General features: G+C 47.9%; 1 pseudogene; it reads left to right on the top strand.

Annotated features, from left to right (window-relative positions):
* The window catches only part of LOC136397456 (probable E3 ubiquitin-protein ligase IRF2BPL), an 83090-nt pseudogene that overhangs the window by 57292 nt on the left and 10595 nt on the right, over nt 1–15203 (top strand).

Below are 15203 nucleotides of genomic sequence, written 5' to 3'. Positions count from 1 at the left end.
CTTCCCTCCTTACAAACTGCAGTTCTGTCTCCTCTCCGACCCCTCCTCCTTCCTTACAAACTGTGACGTGCCTCTTTCCTCCTCACCCTCTCCTCTCTCCTCAGAGCTCTAAATCCTTTTGACTCCTCTGACCATGTGGTGCCACACCAATACTTTAACCTCCTTCTCTCCTCCTGCAGAATCTGACTTTCCTTCTTTCCATCCAGCTGCTCACACTGTCCATCCGTCTGCTTTCTCTCTTCCTCCCCTCTTTGCTGGCAACTCCCTGCCATCTCGAAAAACTTAAAAAACAGAATTGTATATTAAGCTATGTGAGTAAGTAATCCGTCTTGTCTCATTGTTTGTCAGGAAATATTTCCAGTGAATTGAAACAAGTAAAGCGCGCTCATTTAAATTCCTTTATTCATAATATGTGAAGTCTTTGTTTAATGTGTAACTGTGTCTGTTTTTAAGGCCTTAAACCAGTAATTACCCACCTGATAAACCAGGTTTATTCATCCCCATGGAATCTCCCTGCAATGCCCTTATCTTTCCTGTTCGAAAACCTTCAGGAGCTTATCACCTCATACAAGCCTTACACCTAATCAATGAGGCAGTAATTCCCCTCCATCCAGTAGTCCCTAATCTCTGTAAATTACTGTCACACATTTTCTCAAACACCACCCATTCACAATCCTAGCCCTCAAGAATGCCTTCTTTACCATTCCTCTACACCCTGACTCTTACTTTCTGTTTGCCTTTACCCAGACACTAATGCAGCCCAGCAATTTACCTGGACTATTTTACCCCAGGGGATCAGAAACAGCCCACAACTGTTTCGGCAGGCACTAGCTCAGGATTTAGCAGCATGCAATCTCAAAACTAGTACTCTCTTACAATATGTAAATAACCTACTCCTCTGCAGCCCCTCCCTGCCTGCCTCAAGGAGACTTACCACCACCCTTCTTAACTTCCTCGCTATGAAGTGTTATCCTGTCTTCTCTGCTAAGGCTCAACTTTATTCTTAGTCCCTAGTCTATCTAGACATTACTTTAACCCTCACCACCTGAAGTCTCACCCTAGATCAAACTCAGACCCTCCACAGTCTCCAACCACCTACCACAACAGATCAAATCTTTTTTTTCCTCAGTCTAATAGGCTTCTTTAAACACTGAATTCCCAATTTTGCTCTTAGTCAAGCCCCTCAGTGAGATCTTCTGAGCATGGCTTTTAAGGTCTATAATGACCAAAGAAGTAGCAGAAAAGGCAAATAAGGCCCAAAAGAAGTCAGGAAATACCAACTTTTGGCTCCAGCGCCCTAAGGGGTTTCACAGCATTCTGTCAAGGCCCTGCTCCAGAGTGGAAAGAAAGGTCATTGAACTGAAGCCTGCCAGGCTTCCCGGCCCCACTGGTTGACACACCTGTGCTGTAGAAATAGGGACATGGGAAGGTAAGCTGCCCCCTTGCTCCATGGAGGGAGGGTTCAGTCTCTTTCTAGCCCTGCTCCAGCTACCTGTGACCTGACCTTGCCCAGCGTGCTGGGAATTGCCACTGAAGGCCCAAGGACATCGTTTGTTCACGAGCCTAAGGTATTTCTTCCAAAAGCAGATAAGCTGATCTCATTTCTTGTAAACACAAGGGCCATCTACTATGCCTTGCCTGAATATTTAAGTTCTATTTATCCCTCAAAGATCTCTACTGTGGGTATTGACAGTCTGATTTTATTGCTTTATTTAATGTTTAGTATCTCCTTTGTTCCTCCTATCTCAATGCCCCATGCCTATTATAGGCTGGGACCTGCTGGTAATTCCAGCTAGAAGCAGTGGTCACTAGGACTTAAACTCTAACTACAAAGTGTAGAAATGTAACACCCTTTCCCTAAGTACTTGCAGGTTTTATAGGTCACTCAGCAAACTGTTCAAACACTGTCCAAGAGGCACCTCCAGCATTACATCATCCAAGGACTGACTTTCACATGGACAGGTCCACACACCGTAATCCTGACAACTCACTCCCACTGCACCTTTCAGCCTGCCTCACCAAATCAGGAACTTTCTACTTGTGTGGGACCAACACCTATCTGTGTCTCCATACTAATTAGACAAAAATCTGTATCCTAATCTATCTCACCCTAAATATCAACCTAATCCCACCCCATGAGCCTCTTCCAGTTCCTAATACACTATCCATCAATGTAAGGACCAAACAAGCTATATAGGTAATTTCTCCTCTTATTGCTTTAGAAATCTCTACAAAAGTAGATTTAGGGACAGGGGGACTAGGCACACTGCCCTGTCTTATTCCTATTTACTCTCTCTCTCTCTCTCTCTCTCTCTGAATCCCAGCGAATTCATAAACATGGAATCAGTGGTTTCACACAAACTGGGCATCTTACTAGTGCCTTTCATTGGTCCACACACGCTCCTATTTACTTTTCTAACTTTTAAACCCTGCCTCTTATATTTGTTTACTAGTTTCTTACAGAACCGCATGCAGACCTTCGCCAATCAGAAAACTGGAAAAATCTACCTAACCCTACACATCAACCCTGAAACCTGCCCTCATGAAACGGAAGAATCTGAAACTGTATATCAGCAAACCTCCTAAATCCTATCTTTCAACTCTTACAGGTCCCCTAACCCTAAAGCTCTCCCGTATCCCTGAAGAACTAGGAGAATAAATAGCAACACCTCTTAACGCTTTTCAGTCTTTTTACCTTTCACATAGTAAAAGGACAAGATCACTGGGTCTTCTTGGCTGAAGAAGAGCCTACAAATGGACATGAAACATTTCTTTTAACTCAAGCTAACTGCTCTCTCCAGGTCTGCCAGAAAAAAATATCTCTAACTTTACCATGGAAGAACTTTCACACACACACCCCTATACAACCCTCCTTATCTCTGCATTGCTAATCTCCAAATACTTGCCTCTTTCTTTATTAAGTTTCTACAGGCCAGGATGAGAGAAATCTCTAGGATTACCTACAATCAAATGCTCCTACATTCCTATTCCCCAGTACCCCAAGGAGAACTTCATGAGGGAAATATCAAATAGGTAGGGATGACAGCAGGAAGAAGCCGCCCCTCAGCCCGAGAAGTTCCCTCCTGAATGTTCTCCAAACCCTCTTCCTTTTTAACCACACATATTCAGTTCTTCTAAAAATTTACACCAACAGGTTCCCTGTCTCTTAAAATCTCCACTTGTCCTCTCATTTGAGAGGAACCAGACCAGCATGTCTCATGAGACTCATCCAGGAGACCATTGATCACCATGTCACTCTGTCCACTTGGCACTAGCAGCAAGCAACTAACAATTATTACCTCGCAAAATTTTTTTACTTCCTCACTCAGGTTTTCAGAAACATCGCCTGGTTCAGACCTCACAGCATGGAAATTGACGACCTCCTTAACTGGATGAGGGTCTTGGCTTGGCAAGGTTCCCTTCTCAAGTTCTCTCCAGAAGAAAAATAATTTTCCAATTGTTTCTCCTCTTTCTCCTCATCACCCCTCACCATATATTATAAAATTAATAACTGCCTTTCTTTTATATGTAACCACAGAGTCGAGAAATGATACGTGAATTCCAAACTGCCCTCTTGATGTTCCGCTTATCTGTCAGACCTCACCCTTACTGGACTATTGACCCTGAGACAGAGGAATTCCAAAAAGTTGACAACACGCCCCAAGGAGGGACTCCGGACACACCAGGACTTTTGATTCAACACCCACATGCTCGAAGCCCCCCAAGGAGGAGCATTCCGGACATACCAGGACTTTTGCCTCAGTATCCCCTCAGGCTCTCCCAAACACTACATAACTCGCCCCTAGTCTGTAACCGGTGCTCTTCTCCCCCAGGAGGAGTGCCCAGCAGGGTTCCTTTCTTCCTTTCAATAAAGCCTGTTACTCTGGTCTTTCGGACTCCCATGGATTCCAACAGGAAGGGGTGTTTTTAGAGAGAAATTTAGAGGGCAACCGGGGAAGGGGAAGGGAGAAACTCCTTACCTTCTGGTCCAGCAGGGGTTCAGGACAGGGTTAGACTGCCGGTCAATCAACCTACAATTACACGTCCAAACAGAATCAGGGAGTAAGCCTGGGATGAGCTGCCGCTGCCTATTGCTTCCCTTGTTGTAAGTTTGGATGGCAAAGAGGGATCGTCCAGGCAGTTAGTACCCTGTCCCGGGTTTCGGCAACTAATGTTGGAATCCATGGGAGTCTGAAAGACCAGAGTAACAGGCTTTATTGAAAGGAATAAAGGAACCCTGCCGGGCACTTCTCCTAGGGAGGAGAGCGCCGGTTACAGACTAGGGGTGAGTTATATAGTGTTTGGGAGAGCCTGAGGCGATACTGAGGCAAAAGTCCTGGTATGTCCGGAATGCTCCTCCTTGGGGGGCTTTGGAGCATGTGGGTGTTGAATCAAAAGTCCTGGTATGTCCGGAGCCCCTCCTTGGGACGGCTTCTCAGCTTTTTGGAATTCCCTTGTCTCAGGGGCGATAGTCCAGTAAGGGTGAGGTCTGACAGATAAGTGGAACATCAAGAGGGCAGTTTGGAATTTACATATCTATCAGAGCAGAGGTCAGGAGGAAGGTCGGGGGCAAGGCTGCATTTTGAGGTGATGGTCAGTTCCAGAAACGAGGCAAATGGTGTGGTGGACAGGGTGTAACGTGTCACTGGATCAAAGGGCTGGAGTGGGAGGTATGTGGCCTGTTGAGGGGGGAGGAGATGAGCCTTGGTGCGTGGAGGGGCAGGCAAGATGAGAGGGACATGGCCTAACTCTAGACTGCGTGAGGATGCAGGATATCAGGGGAGTGGTTGGCAGACGGGTGAGTAGCAGTCTGGGTGTAAAGGACTCTTCCCTGAGGTTTGAGCTGAGCAATGGAGAGGAGTGGAGCTGAGAGGTCAGAGGCAGATGTGATGTGAGGTACTAGGCAAGGGTCATCATGGGTTCCAGGGGTCACGAGGAAGAATGTTGGTTGGGCAGGTGAAGTTATTGCAGGAATCAAAGGAGGACAAAAATGTCCAGACAACTTGATGAAGGAAGTAGGATTTATTTAGCTGGCGGAGCAGCATGACCTTTTAAAGAGGCAAGTCAAACATGTGCTCCCCGAAGTTAGATGTCTTACATCTTATATACCCTTTACAGAACACAGGTTTAATGCAAGGGGCTTATGATTCCTTTGTCTAGAGGTACATGTCTATCACAGGACTTCAGGATGGGAGGAGGTTTATGTGAGGTCAGAGAATAAGAGTTGGAAATCGCCCATTAAGGTCTTAAAAACTTTTAAGAAGAGGAGAGGAAGGGGTTTTTCAGATAACCTCCTGTGGGCTCCCTTCCCCCTGCATTCCTCCTTGCTTCTTCCTCCCTTGGAGGAGGGGTATGTGGGGGGTCTGACTTCTTCCTTCTTTCATTAAACCTTTGTAGTAATAAAACCTCTCCATTAGCAAAATAATAGCCCTTCCCAAGCAGGAAAGTAATTTGCAATTTTACTGACTACTTTTAGCTGGTGCTGCCCAGCCCCCATTGTAAACCACAAGCGAGCAAACATAAAAATCATATTTTACAAACTTATTTGGCCTGGTTCAGGAAGGCTTCCTTCCTTAGGGTGAGTCCCTTCTGTGGGACCCCCTCTCATGACCACAGTTGCCAGGTCTGAGCTTCCTGGAGAATTGTGAAGTCTGCCATCACAGCCTCTGGGGGAGGCAGAGCTAAGGCTTAGCCTTGGCGTTTCCATCCCTGAATTAGATAGCAGTGGGGAATTTGGCAAGCACCAGAGCACAGACCCTGAGAGTTTTGTATGCAGAACAACTGAGTTTGAAAAGAAAAGACAAGCCTCAAGTCCATTCCAGATCCCCAAGGCTTAGGAGTTCCTTCCGTCAGGATTGCTATATTTGCACAGGAAGGGCTGCCTCCTGCAAAAGAAGCCACACGACACTGAGAAGTTTTACTGTGATGCTGAGATAGCATCTTGCAGGTGGATCTGTAGAAGGGCATCTGGTTCAGTCAGTAGAAGGCGGTAGATTTGTGTGTTCTCTCATGCAAATTTTTGTTAAGATTGGATGGTGTGTTTGGTTATGCCTGAGTCATACTATTAAGAAAGAGATTTGCCTGACCAGGCCATGGCACAGTGGATGGAGTATCAGACTAGGATGTGGAGGACCCAGGTTTGAGGCCCTGAGGTTGTTGCCTTGGGTGTGGGATCATAGACATGACCCCATGTCGCTGGCTTGAAGCCAAGGTTGCTGGCTTGAGCCCAAGGTCACGGGCTTCATTGAACAAGGGGTCACTCACTCTGCTGTCACCCCCCTATTGAGGCACATATGAGAAAGTAGTCAATGAACAACTAAGGTGCCGCAACAAAGATTTGATGCTTCTCATCTATCTCCCTTCCTGTCTGTCCCTGTCTGTCCCTCTCTCTGACTCTCTCTTTGTCTCTGTCAACAAAAAAAAAAGATTTGTTCAACATTGTATCCCAAAAGGTAAAGGGTAATTGTAAAGCCAGTTGTAGGGGCCGTTGTAAGGCCAGGAACCGCCATCGTGGCCATTCACATGCAGGTTCCTGTAGGGACCCACCTTACCCTGAAGGTTGCATGAGAGGTTGCATAAGGAACAAGGAACTTAGAGCTGACCCAGCCCCCAAATCCTGTTTATCTAGATTTGTAACAGTTTTAACAGTTTTAAAACTTTTCCACTGCCTGCCCTGTGTTACTATGCCATGTGACTTCTCCCCCCGCCAATAGCTAATAGCCAAGTCTGCTTTTGGAAACTGCTTGCTTGCTCAGCCTATATAAGACCTAGTTTGTAAGCGTTTGGGCGCGGCTCTCATCTGCGACTTTTTAAGAGTATAGTGTCCCTGAGACACCCGAGAGTCCGCCCCTGCGCAGGTTAAAAGCTTGACCAATAAATTTTCCACCTAAATTCCTGAAAGTCTCCGACATCTGTTTTGTACCCCGGTGGATGCTACATTTTGGGGGCTCGTCCGGGATCCCCTTCGGTGGGACCTTTGGTCGGAGGCCAGAAGGACAACTCGAGTTGGGTAAGTTTTGCTGGGGATCCCATGTAGTCTGTTTCTGGCTCCAGAGCATTTGCAGCCTGTGGCGGTAGACAGGACGCTGTCAGAGACCCGCCCAGGCACTCAGGGGAAAGGGCAGGACGCTGCTCCCTGAGTTATCTGTATCAGTAAAAAGGTGACCGGTAACATTAGGAATTTCTGCGCTGCGCTGCGCTGCGGTTTGGCTGTGTGTGAATGCCTGAGTCGAATGTAAGACAGGTGAGAGGAAGAAATCCGAATGAAAAACTTGCTTGTGTGTGTTTAAGTCTGTTTATATATATATTTTTAGTATTGTTGTTCTTGTGTGGGTTTTCATTGAGGAAGCAGAAAAGAAGAGGATTCAAATTGAGAACCGAAAAATGGGACAACAAGAGTCTGTACCCGGTTCTCCACTAGAGTGCCTGCTAAACAATTTCTCTGATTTTCAGAAAAGAGCCCAAGGGTACGGGGGACCACCTCTGGACCGAGAGACCCTGCGGACCCTAAGTCAGTTAGAATGGTCTGCCTTCAATGTAGGATGGCCCACTGAGGGAACTTTTGACCTCCCTATAGTGTTTGCTGTTCGAGCTATTATCTACCAGGTGCCCCACCCGGACCAATGTTTGTATATTGATATGTGGGTTGATATTGCTACTGAGAAGCCCGGGTATATCAGAAAGTATCTAAAGAAGGGCAGGAGAGAGAGAAGGGAAATATGTGTTACCGCAAGTAGCCAGAGGACAAGGAAAAGCAGCAAGGAAGTAAAAGAGAGAACCAACTCCCCAAAGCAGTCTAATGTACAGTCATCTAGAATTTACCCTGTCTTGCCCGAACCGCTAGAGGATCCCTTAGACCCAGTAAACTTCCCTCCTCCCTATCGGAGACAGGACGAACCTGATTCCACACAGCAGGAAGAAAATAGATTTTTGAGTCCACCACACACCCGAGGAGGGACAGGCTATTCGGCTCCTCCTCAGGTTGGAGCAGCTGCCATTTTGGCTCCTCCTCAGGCGGGAGCCGCTGCCATTTTGGCTCCTCCTCAGGTTGGAGCAGCTGCCATTTTGGCTCCTCCTCAGGTGGGAGCCACCGCCATTTTGCCTCTTAGGGAAGCACCCCCGTCACTAGAAGCCGACCCAAGGGCCCCCTCTCATATGATTTATGTGCCTTTCTCCACTAGTGACCTCTATAATTGAAAGCACCAAAATCCCTCATTCTCAGAAAAACCTCAAGGATTAATCTCCTTATTTGAGACTGTTTTTAGAACCCATCAACCAACATGGGATGACTGTCAACAGCTTTTGCAGACTTTGTTCACCACAGAGGAAAGAAACCACATAAGCCAGGAAGCGGAAAAGGCTTTCCTAGAGGATGGGGGAACAGAAAGGGAAATAGGGGATGTCCTCCCTAGACAACCACCAAACTGGGACCCCGATGTTAGCAGGGGAAGGGAGGCACTCTCTCTCAGTATCGCCGGGCTCTACTGCGGGGACTGAAGGCAGCAGCCAGGAAGCCTACTAATTTTAGTAAGGTAAGTGAGGTTATCCAGGGATGGGAAGAGTCCCCCGCCGCATTTTTAGAGCGGCTAATAGAGGCCTACCGGGTTTATACCCCTATAGATCCAGAGGCTGAAGAAAATCGCAGGTTAGTGAATATAGCTTTTGTGACACAAGCAGCATCAGACATTAGGACGAAGCTTCAAAAGTTAGAGGAATTTGAAAGAGAAAATAGAAGTAAGCTGTTAGAAATAGCTCAGAAAGTATATGTAAATAGGGATGACCCGGAATTAGGAAAAGCGGCTGTCAAAATCCTCCTTGCTGCTAACAGCTCTGAAAGAAAGGAAAAAGAAGGGCAGCAACGTCGAGGTAAGGGGAGAGGCTCACCGCAGAGGCAACTAGACAAGGACCAGTGTGCATACTGCAAAGAGAAGGGACACTGGAAGAAGGACTGCCCTAAACGGCGGGCTGAAAGGCCCAACCAGGAATCACAGGTACTGCTCCAACTGGACTGACGGGGCCATGGCTCTATCCCTGTTGGCTCCCAGGAGCCCATGGTCACCTTAACAGTCGAAGGAAAGCCTACTAGCTTCCTGGTCAACACGGGAGCCACGTATTTAGTCTTAAAGAGTCCACAAGGAAAAATACAATAAGAAACCACGAAGGTAGTCGGGGTAACAGGAAAAGCAGTATCCTACTCACGGGCCACTGCTAGGATCACTGATCTAGGCCGTGGCACCATCACCCACTCATTTCTAGTCATTCCAGATTGTCCTTACCCACTCCTGGGTCGAGACCTCTTATAGAAGCTTCATGCCACGATCACCTTCAAACAAGAAGACAGTGGCCGGGAAAAAGGAAGCCTAGAGGTAACGGTGCCCATATCAGAAGAATACCTGATAGCGGCCCTCCAGGGAGGTAAGGACAAATCTATCGGGGTCCCAGAGGAACTAAGGCAAAAGGTACCCGGAGTGTGGGTTGAAGCCAACCCTCCAGGCCTAGCTGCCCATCAGCCACCTGTTATAGTGCAGCTGTTAAGCACCGCTAGCCCTGTGCGGGTGAAGCAATATCCCGTTCCAGGGCCAAGCAGGGTATAGCACAACATCTAAAGCGGCTGTTAGTAGCAGGCATCCTCCGGGAGTGTCATTCTGCCTGGAACACGCCTTTGTTACCGGTTCAAAAACCTGGGACCCAGGACTATCGCCCGGTACAAGACCTGTGGAAAGTCAATGCCCAGGTAGAGACTATACACCCCACAGTGCCAAACCCCTATACCCTGTTGAGCTCATTGCCCCCTACACATACATATTATTCAGTATTGGACTTGAAGGATGCTTTCTTCTGCATCCCACTAGCCCCCAGAAGCCAAGACATATTTGCTTTTGAATGGAATGATCCAAAAAATGGACTAGTGGGACAGTATACTTGGACCAGGCTTCCCCAAGGGTTCAAGAATTCTCCCACTATCTTTAATAAAGCTCTGAGCAAAGACTTGCAGGATTCCGAGCTGACCATCCATCAGTTGTACTGCTACAGTACGTGGATGACCTCATCGCTGTAGCCGAAGAAGAGCAATACAGGACGGCCACCTTGGACCTACTCCAGGATCTCCAGCAAATGGGATATTGAGTCTCTGCCAAGAAGGCCCAGATAGTCACCCAAACTGTAAGTTACTTGGGGTATAACTTACAAGGGGGACAAAGGACATTATCCAGCCAAAGGATTCAGACTGTGTTGCAGATCCCAGAACCCACTAACAAAAGGCAAGTGCGGGAATTTCTGGGAGCAGTAGGATATTGCAGACTCTGGATATTAGGATTTGCAGAGTTGGCCAGGCCCCTCCACGAATTAACACGGGGCAAAGAAGAACAGTTTATTTGGACAGACAAGGAAAGGAAGGCTTTCCAGGCACTGAAGGAAGCCCTAGAAGCTGCCCCAGCATTGGCGCTACCAGATATGGCCAAACCTTTCCAGTTGTACATTGCTGAAAAGGGAGGGGTAGCCTTGGGAATCCTCAGCCAAGAGCTTGGGCCATGGAAGAGGTCTTAGCATACCTATCCAGGAAGCTAGACTCCGTAGCGTCTGGCTGGCCAACCTGTTTGAGGGCACTTGCTGCTACCTCAATCCTAGTTAAGAAGGCCAACAAGCTGACATTGGGTCAGGACATCCAGGTTATTGGAGAGCACTATCTAGAACAAGGGCTGCATACCCCACCGGATAGGTGGCTCTCCAATGCACGACTGATGCAGTACCAAGCAGTTATTGAATCCCCCGGCAGTGCATTTCTTGAAGACGGCAGCCTTAAATCCTGCCACCTTGCTACCGTTGCCAGACCCATCAGTGGTCCATGACTGCAGACAGATATTGGACACTGTCACAGGGGCCAGACCGGACCTTTGGGACCAGGCCTATGAGAAGGCAGACCTCACGCTGTTCACTGATGGAAGCAGTTATGTCCGAGATGGACAAAGATATGCAGGAGCAGCCGTAACTACCCAGGACAGTGTCTTATGGCAGAAGGCATTACCAAAAGGTACGTCTGCGCAGCAAGCAGAGTTAATTGGACTTACACAGGCCCTCCAGATAGCTGAGGGCAAAGTGGCCAACATTTACACGGACAGCAGATACGCCTTTGCCACTGCTCACATTCACGGTGCCATTTACAAAGAAAGAGGCTTGCTAACGGCAGGGGGAAAAGAAATTAAGAATAAGACTGAAATCTTAGCCCTGCTTGATGCCATTTGGCTTCCCTCTAAAGTAGCCATAATTCATTGCAAAGGACATCAAAAAGGGACTCTCCAATTGTTCAAGGAAACCGTTTTGCTGACATCGCTGCCAGAGAAGCTGCGGAAGAAGGGACTGCAGACATTCTTCCGCTCTTGCCTCAATCCTTGCTGCCTCCAGACCCTAAATATACTCCTGAAGAAGAGCAGGAAGGAAAGCAATTAGGGGGTAAAAGAAATAAGCAGGGGTGGATAGAACTTCCTGACACCAGACTCTACTTACCCCAAGGAATAATAGGATAAATTGCAAAAGAAATCCACGCAAGTTCCCACTTAAGGCAAAATAAGATGGAACAACTAATTAAGAAGTACTATAGGGGACCTCAGATTAGGAATATAGTACAATCTATAGTTTCTAGATGTAAGGCTTGTGCTATAAACAAGAAGCTTCCCCCTTTAGTTAGATATAGGGGAAAGTGCCCAGGAGAGTTACAGGCCTCAGAGTTCTGGGCAAGTAGAAAGAATGAATAGGACCCTAAAAGAAACCTTAATCAAGTTAAAGGAGGAGACCGGCGAGAACTGGGTAGAGTTACTCCCCTTCACCTTGTTCCAGGTCAGAAGTACCCCATATGTCAACAATTGGACTCCCTATGAGCTCATGTTTGGACAACCTACTCCATTAGTTCCCCAGCTCACTAGAGAGGAAATAGAGGTATCTAATCATAATTTCCTCAAGTCCCTATAGGCATTACAGCAGATCTGAGAGGAAGTACGAGAACTAAGGAGGGTAAGAGGAGCAGCCCAAGAAAGCAGCACCCAAGAACCTCCACCAGAGCCTGGACAATGGGTATGGATCCTTAATCATCGCAGGGGAAACCTCGAGCCAAGGTGGCAAAGGCCATTCCAGGTATTGCTCAGCACACCTTCTGCTGTTAGAATTGCTGAGAAGCCCTACTGGATCCACCTATCCCATGTGAAGCAGGCCCAGGAACCGGAGAGAATAATAAGACATGGCGAGTGCGATGGGACCCTGATTAGCCTCTCAAGGTCACTTTCTCCAAGGAATAAGGACTCTAATATTTTATTGGACCAATAATCCTAAACAAGGTTTTAGGTTTCATCAAAGAAAGAAGTTGTTAAGCTCATGGTTCTTTCTCAGCCTTACACTCTCCTAGCAGGGGAAGAAAATGAGTCAAAGGTTTAACTCATGTCTAAGAAAAAGGGGGGAATGTAGGGACCCGCCTTACCCTGAAGGTTGCATGAGAGGTTGCATAAGGAACAAGGAACTTAGAGCTGACCCAGCCCCCAAATCCTGTTTATCTAGATTTGTAACAGTTTTAACAGTTTTAAAACTTTTCCACTGCCTGCCCTATGTTACTATGCCATGTGACTTCTCCCCCCGCCAATAGCTAATAGCCAAGTCTGCTTTTGGAAACTGCTTGCTTGCTCAGCCTATATAAGACCTAGTTTGTAAGCGTTTGGGCGCGGCTCTCATCTGCGACTTTTTAAGAGTATAGTGTCCCTGAGACACCCGAGAGTCCGCCCCTGCGCAGGTTAAAAGCTTGGCCAATAAATTTTCCATCTAAATTCCTGAAAGTCTCCGACATCTGTTTTGTACCCCGGTGGATGCTACAGTTCCCATTGGATTCGGGCAGACGATAAAGAAATGGTGGAGTCAGAGGACGGGGGGCCATCCTATTTATTGGTGTCTCACCAAGACAGGCAAACCACAAAAGAAGACAAGGGAAAAGCAGAAAACCAGCTCTTCCCATGAAGGGCAAGGGATCAGGGAAGCCCCTGCAATTGTGATAGCAGGAACTGTGTGTCCAAGCTCCTGGTCTGTCCCACTTTATAGTGTAGAAAACCAAAATCCCTTAATCCAATATACAAACAAGGAAGTCTCCGATACAAAGTCACCCATCCAAGGCATAATTGGATTCCTCATGAGAGTGCACCACCCAGATAATACAATCATTCAAGGGTGTGGGGAAAAGCTTAGTCCCAAAACCAAACCCCAGGCTACAACGACCTGGCCTGCTTATAGCCTGTCCCCCACATCCAATATAAGTCACAAGCGAGCAAACATATATATCACATTTACAAACTTATTTGACCAACATTCCACCCCTTTTGCTCGCTTTACAATCTAAACCACAGGCATCTTCCATGATGGTCACTGTGCAAGGAGTAGGATACATTGCATAAACAGAAATAGTACCAACTACAGCAATAGGATTAACAGATCAAAAACTATGGGCGAAATGAGAGAGCTGTCAGTGGCACCAAGAGAGGCAAATCTTTTCCCTCTGGCAGAATACAGGCCAGAGTTTTGTCTGCAGACAGCACCGTAGCTGGCACCAGAGGCCGCCCTGAGCGGGCATACCAAACCTTATTGGCCAATACACCAGCATCTGCTGGTTCTATGTGTAGTAAAATAGGGGAACTCATTATTGGCCATAAAGAAATTACAAAGGTGCCCTTCAAAATGTTGTCCCCTTGAGCACTCAAGGGATAATACACTTCTACCTTAGGTGGCCAGGTGCTGGTTGCCCAAGGAGTTAACTGGAGGTCCACCTCTAACCCCTTTCCCCATGGTGCCAACAAGGCCACCCATCTCAGATGGGGGGCCTGTACAGTCCAGGGCCAAGTCCATTGAAGCCGTTGTCCTTTAAGAAGGGCTGTTGGAGCAGGCAAGAGCACGTTGCCCTGCTGTCCGAAACCTGGCTTGAGTAAAATGTCCTTGGTGCGTATCTGCAACTGAATAGGGGTAGCTGTCCGATACAGGAGGGCCTCTACTGGAGCTGGGCTTCCCCGTCGAGGTCGCTCATTCAAAATCCGAAGTACTGTCCATAAGCGGCGTGTCCATCCAGTAAGAGAGCCGGTGCCCCCCTCCTGTCGCAGTCCCTGCTTTAAGAGTCCATTATAACGCTCAATGATACCAGCAGCCTGGGGGTGGTAGGGAACATGGTACTTCCAGTCCACCCCCAGCCTTTGAGCCCATTGCCTCACCGTTGAACCAGTGAAGTGGGTACCATTGTCACTTTCAAGGACCAGCAGTCGCCCGTATGCAGCACTCAGGCGGTCCAGAGCCTGTATGACTGCCCTCTGGTCAGGGTTACGAGCGGGGTAAGCAGCAAGTAGCCCAGTGGCAGTATCTACACAAGTGACTGCATACTGGTACCCTTCTGACTTTGGCAAGGGTCCAATGATGTCTATCTGCCATCGTGTCAGTGGGACATGACCCCTCTGGATCTGTCCAGGTGACACCAGTGGTCTCCGAGGGTGTTCCTTGGAACATACTGCACATTGCTCACAGGCTGCAAGTACCTCTGCATAGGACACAGGCAAGTTCCAAGCCTTAACCGTAGCCCACATAGTTTTCTGTCCTGCATGGAGTAGGCGCCGGTGGAGCCACTGTGCCACATCACCTGCAGGTGCAGTCTCCAACCATCGCACCCTTGCCAACGTATCTGCCTCATCATTCCCAGGATGGGCTAGAGGGGCATGCCCTGTGACATGATATACTGTCACCTGCTTCTGGTGTTCTATTTCCCATAAGTCCTGTCATGTGGCCTGACCCCATAGTGGACGGTGCATTACCATCCACTGGTTAATGTGCCAAGTAGCAATCCAAAGGGTCAGTCCATGATAGACAGCCCAACTGTCAGTACAGATCACCAGAGGTGAAGGTTCATTATGGGCAACTAGCCAAACAGCTCTTAATTCTGCCCATTGGCTGCTTTGGCCTATACCCGTGTTCATCCAAATAGTCTCAGTGGCTGGATGGAAGGCGATAGCTGTCCATTTGGCAGGTTGGCCCCTGCTGGAACCATCAGTATACCAGGCATCTTCAGGGATGGGCACCCGCCCCTCCTGGTAGGGACTGACCTCAGGTTCTGCCTCCTGAGCCCCAGTTGCACCTGACTCTAAGGTCGCATAGGTGACTGGACCCAAGACTTCCTGCAGTTCTGCCCTCAATGGGCT

This window comes from Saccopteryx leptura, chromosome 3 (assembly GCF_036850995.1).
Source record: "Saccopteryx leptura isolate mSacLep1 chromosome 3, mSacLep1_pri_phased_curated, whole genome shotgun sequence".
NCBI lineage: Eukaryota > Metazoa > Chordata > Mammalia > Chiroptera > Emballonuridae > Saccopteryx > Saccopteryx leptura.
The sequence above is the reverse complement of the archived record's forward strand: the minus strand, read 5'-3'. Positions and strand labels throughout refer to the sequence as shown.